Source organism: Empidonax traillii, unplaced genomic scaffold (assembly GCF_003031625.1).
Source record: "Empidonax traillii isolate 1590-97213 ecotype Southwest subspecies unplaced genomic scaffold, ASM303162v1 scaffold1216:size234177, whole genome shotgun sequence".
Lineage (NCBI taxonomy): Eukaryota > Metazoa > Chordata > Aves > Passeriformes > Tyrannidae > Empidonax > Empidonax traillii.
This window is the reverse complement of record NW_020956409.1, coordinates 2598-8257: the sequence shown is the minus strand read 5'-3', so window position 1 is coordinate 8257 and position 5660 is coordinate 2598. Positions and strand designations below refer to the sequence as shown.

At 49.1% G+C, this 5660-nt stretch overlaps 1 long non-coding RNA gene across 1 annotated transcript; it reads left to right on the top strand.

The window, feature by feature from the left end:
• The first annotated feature begins 204 nt into the window (after positions 1–204).
• LOC114069232 lies at positions 205–5178 on the top strand. The gene is made up of 3 exons (XR_003573744.1): positions 205–256; positions 3666–3911; positions 5086–5178. It is a non-coding gene; the product is annotated as an uncharacterized LOC114069232 (long non-coding RNA).
• Positions 5179–5660: the final 482 nt, after the last annotated feature.

The window sequence follows — 5660 nt, the reverse complement described above, 5'->3', positions numbered from 1 at the left end:
GAGAGCCGCGGGCAGGCCCCGGTCGGGGCTGGCCCCCGGGCACAGACGCGGCGGGAAGGGAAGGGAAGGGAAGGGAGCCGGGCCCGGGCACGGAGCGGGACACGCAGGCGCGCCAACGCGACCCAGGCGTGCCCCCCGCAAGCCCCGCCCCCGCGGTGACGCCACTGCGCGCGCCCGGCCCCGCCCCTCGCGCGACGTCGCGCGGCCGGGCCGGGCGGTGGCGGCGCGCGGGGATGGAGCGGCCGCCGCTCGGCCGGTGAGTGACCGGCACACCGGGAACGGGAGCGGGGCCGGAGCGGGAGCGGGGCCGGAGCGGGGCCGGAGCGGGGCCGGGAGCGGGGCGGGGGTGCGCCCGGGTGCTCGGGACGGGGCGAGGGGACCCCGCCGGGCCTGGCTCTAGCTGCGCCCATCGCGGGAGCCTCCCCCGCCCTCAGATCCGGCGCTTGGCCGCGCTCTGCCCGCGCCGCCGTCCTGCGACCGGTTAGAGGCCTCGGCCCGGGGGGCAGGGCCCGGGGGGCGGGAGCAGCGGGGCCGCGCTGACCTGGCCTGGCCTGGCCTATGCGGAGGCACTGCCCGGCCCGGCGGCGACGAGCGGCCCCCTGACACCTTCCACCATCCCCGCGGCCTGCGGGATCTCCCCGATCCCTTCGATCCCCCGGCCTCTCCCGGGGCGGCCCGGCGCGCGTGTGGCCGGTGCTGTTGATTCGGGAGGCGCCACCGCGACGCCCGCGCTGGTTTGGCGGTGGCTGAGGCGTTTGTTCACCGATTCCTGCCCGCCTTGGCTGTCTTTGATGAGATCGTTAAGACACGAATTATTTCATGGTGAGCTCAGATTTTGCCAGTTTAAAAGCAAGTTGTCGGGAACAGGCCCCTAAAGTAAAGAACTTAAGATGTAAAGCAGCAGCTTCAGAGCTTTCCAAGTACCGTAAGTCAGAGACTAGGAGTTGACAGTATGTGTGTGACCTGTGTGTGCAGCTGCTGCCACCAGTGGTACAGAAGCACCTGATGTATGAAGCTTGTATGGCGGGTTGAGGCATTGCTTTCACAACAAGACTCTATCAGGAATTGTACTTAAGGAGGCTTCTTGGTGGGCAGAAGGTGTAAAGCTGTGAACTGAAGGTATAAAGATTTGAGTGGAAACCTAGAGGAGGAGGAGGGTAATTAACTTCCATCAGAAGGTAACTAGCATCAGAAACAGTGTCCATCATCCACAAACCTTAAAATCACGTGTTTCTGCGAGGTGGAAGCCCTTAGTAACAATCTAGGCTATAGGTGTGGCCACTGAAGTAGTGATGCCTTGACCTGAGCCAGTGCCACAGGGTTCTCCTGATCCTGGGGAGCGAGCACTGCTGTCCCTGCTGCTCACTGCCAGTCCTGTCTTACACAAGGTTAGCATATGGCAGGTGACTCCACGTTTGGTCACAGGGTGATCCTCCTCCTAGGGTAGGTTCTTTGTCCATCGGGAAGTGTCTGGAGGCAAGGAAAGCCCAGTGTACTCACCAGGAAGACTATTCCTGTCTTGGTGCTAGGGGACTCTCCCCTTTCTTGTCTGGGGACAGTGGGATTCTCCAGCTTGCAGGACTTGTGCTGCTCAGCAGTTCACAACCTCACTGGGTTCCTGCATCAAATGGACAAGTTTATTGGAGCTTTGTATCCACTGTGTCCAGTTCAGCTGCTGGATAAACCCACCTAGCCAATCTGGAAGATCCAAAATATGGAAGCAAACTGGAGATGGAGGAAGATCTGCTTTGTGGGCATTTTGCATTAGAAAGAAATTGAAACTTCAGGTTCTATAAAGTTTGGGAGTTCTCCCTGTCCATCTACCACATAAAAGTTGCTGAGTTTTTTTTTTTAAAGCAGTTCTATTGCCATGGTTTGGGCTCTCTTGCATCTTATTTAATCATAGCTAAAATTCCAATACTTAAAACCTGCATCTAACTCAGATACAAAAGAGAAATCATTGGAGGACTGCAGGTTTTGTTTCTGTGTGTTTAGAGAGATGCTTTCTGTAGGAAAAGGGTTGTATCTAGCAAGGCAGCTCCTCTTCTGCTTCGGGGATTTGCCTGTTCCTGGCTGGGACTGTGCTGCAGGCAGGCAAACCTCCTTAGTGTCTTGTCTGGTCTTTCAGAGAATTGTTTGTCAACCATTCAAAAACAGATGGTTTGATAACATCTTGGGCTGGGTTTCTAGGAATATTTGCTTAGAGCTCTCGGGGAGGAGTCTCTTCTCTCTGCTGGGGAGTGCAGTTCCCTGGTGTGGTGTGTTCTCAGTCAGCTCCATAGCTGTCGCCTGCTGGTAGGAGCTGGGCTTTGAGACCTGGATTCACCAAGTGTAAGCTATTGCTGAGATGAGCTGGCCGAGTGGCTACCCCTTTACAGCCCCCGAGTCTCCTCACCTCTGAAACATGGCAAGTGGTTCTCCCTCTGCCTGATGAGAGCTGGTTGCTGTGGGGAAGGTTGTGTGCTCTCCAGGAGGGTTGGAGCTCACAGGGACTTGTGTAACCTCTCTGGGGCAGAGTCTCAACAGTGAGACTTGTTAAAGTGGTTTGTAGGCAACAAGCCTTGAGTGGCCCAGGTGACATCCAGAGGTCCTTTCCACCCTCGGCAGGTCTGTGAACTCAGCACAATGTTTCCTAGTGGAAAAACAGGCATCTTCGTGAAGAGCGAAGATGGGAGATGAACTGGAATGTGAAGGTGCTGTCTGCACTACTGGAAACTGAGTATTCTGCTATGTTTAAATACTTAAAATTCTTAACCCCCCTCAATAGTCGAAATCCTGGATATTGTCACAGCACAGTGAGCTGATTCTTTAAGTTTGAATTTAAGCTCCAAATTCTTAAAATTGTTCTTCCAGCCGAGCATGTTAAGGAAAAAGGAAAGAAGGAAACAAGCAATTGTGTGGAGTTAAATGTCTTTTTGCAAAATGAAATGTCTTCATACTTTCAGAAGCATTTAATGATAATGCAGATCTAGCTGACCTTATTTATAAAAAAGAATCCTACTGTTGTATCAAAAATAAAAACCAGTTGTATCACAATAACATTGATCAGCTCTAATTTGGAAGCTAGATCGGATATACCATGTGAAATGCAAACAGAGACTAGAAGGTCTCTGCTCCAAAAGAGTTTACATTTTATTAACTTAAATCCAAACCAGAAAAGTTCAGAAGTTTGCCATCACTCCTGAACATTTATGCTGTGCAGGAACTCCCCAGGTATGTACCTTCTGTACTTACTGCATTGGGGCTTCCATCAGAACTGTGTGAGTCCTCGTTTTGGACAGCAGCTTAATTCTTTATTCTAAGACTGGTCACACAACCACTCTTGTGTGAAAATATGTGGTGAACATCAAGGCATTTGGTGAGCTGTGAAGGTTTGTCTGAAACAAGGCACTCCCTGTTGTGGTGTAGCATTGCATACTCTGATATGATCAAATATTATTTAAATGCGTAGAGAATTTCGGTCCTTGAGTTAATTTATTGTGTTAAAGTACTTGGAATATGAGGTAACTTCAGAGGCTGCTTCTGATTTTAAATGCATCAAAGCTAGCAGAAACAGTATTTCAAATTAGTTAATTATTTTCTCTGAAGGGGACTAAATCTTTGTGCTATTTTGTTGTTTATCAGGTATTAATGATGTTTCTTACTACACTTGTTAATTTTGGCAGGTCTTTCTCCTCTACAAAGAAGCTTTGTTGCCAAGATTTACTCTGAAAATGACCTACAGTACTGACTGCAGATGTCTGCAAATGTAGAAGCTAATAAATTGTGTCTCCTTCTCTCTTCGACTTTCCTGTTTCCTGTGGAATTTACACTTCTAAACTTTTTTAAAGTTAGACCTCTGTTGAAGACATTTGGATTACAACTGTGAGCATATCTATGCAAAGAGGCGAGCTACGTTGAGCAATTTTGAGGTATGTATGGCTGCTATAACTTAGAATACATGGGAAGAAAGGCCATCTGATTAGGGCAAGGGGGACTCTAGGTGTACATTTTCTAGATTCAGGTTGGTGTGCACCCTTATGCATGGCTTTAGCAATAGAATATACATACGCACAGCAAGGCTGTAGGAGCACATCAGTACCCAGCTGGCATTGTATGGAGAGTGACCTTGTTTGAACCTGCTGTGAGAGTGTTCAAAAGATTCTCTTGAGAAAAGCTTGGTTGTAAGACCTGAGCCTTTACTGCTCACCCATTCAGTTCCTAAGTCCTACCAGGGTCTGCAGACATTTTCTCCTTCAAAAGGTGTGACTGACATTTAGTAGCCACTGAAATGCACTGGGAGGTCACAGTGGTTGCTCTGTTTAGTTAGATAAAGTGCTCACATAAAGTTACAATGTACCTGCATCCAATTGGGAAGGATCTGGAATGAAGGTTAAGAAAGAAGGAGGTTTTGCTTGCCTTCCTGGGCACAGCTGCTAGTGCAGTGCTATCTGCTGACAGAAAGCAGCAGTCTCATAGGACAGTGTGTCTGTGATGGACAAGAATAGCAGAGCTGGGTGGGCTTTGCCTTGTCACTGTGCAGGTTTGTCCCACCCGGGTGACAGAGGATGGTTGGCTGTTCGAGAGCACAGAAAGTCACCAGCTTGCACGGCTGTTTTTGCCTGGAGGCTTTTGTCTGTCTGTACATATCGAATTCTAAACCTGGAATGAGGAAGTTGGCTAACTTCCTCTGAATGAGTTTAGGAGAGGCCAGCGTGCACTGATAACGTCTGTTCCTGTAAGGTACTTGGACATGGTTCTCTCTCCCATGATGTAGATGCCAACAGTCCAGGGCAGTGGTGGTCTGGTCAGTTAATGGTGGGTTACAGTGAAAGGGAACCAAACGCACATTCATTCTGTTTTCCAGAAGAGACATTATTCATTAGTGGGCTTTGTTTAAAAAGGAAAATTATTGTGCTGAAAGTAGCTACCTGACTGAATCATTCAGCATGCCACATTGCTGTATAGGATGTATTTAGCAGAAAACACACTTTTCTAAGCTTTGTTGATAAAAGCTCCAGTGACTCAGGCTGAGACGATACTGGAAGGGACGCAGATCTGACTTGTCTGGCTTAAAACATCCTGATGGTGTTGTTCCTGTAACAGGAAGGCAGAACGGGCTGTGATTGGCAGTGAAGTGCTGTGAGTGGAAAGGGAATCGATCCTTACCTTTGCTGAAGGAATTTCTCCATCATTCCCCTGCAAGCAGAGCTGGAGCCAAGGGCTGGCAGTTTAATGAGATTCTCTGTTACGAATGGGCAAAACTTGGTGCAGCACACTTTAAATGTGTTTCTCAGTGTACCTGGGCAGTATTATTTGGCTGTGGCCGTGTGCTAAAATAGCACTGGGGAGAGAAGTGGTTTTGTTTCCTGTGAGCTGCTTTTGTGGAAACTGTAGAAACACACCAGGACTGGTTTGCTGAGCTGCCCGTTGCCACCTTAGTGGTCCTTTACACGGTGTACCAAGGACATGGATTGTGTAACCCCTTTTGGCGCGTTTTTTTACTTGTACGTAAATAAGCTACAATCTCTGTAATCCCGTCAATTAAAATTGGTGCACATTTCCCAAAAAAACTGCTGTTCTGTTAAAATAGAGCAATCCCTGCCGCATCCCTGAAAACCTGTAAGAATGCATAGATTCAGTGTCTCCCTGAGTGTGTATTCCATGCAGAGTATTAATCT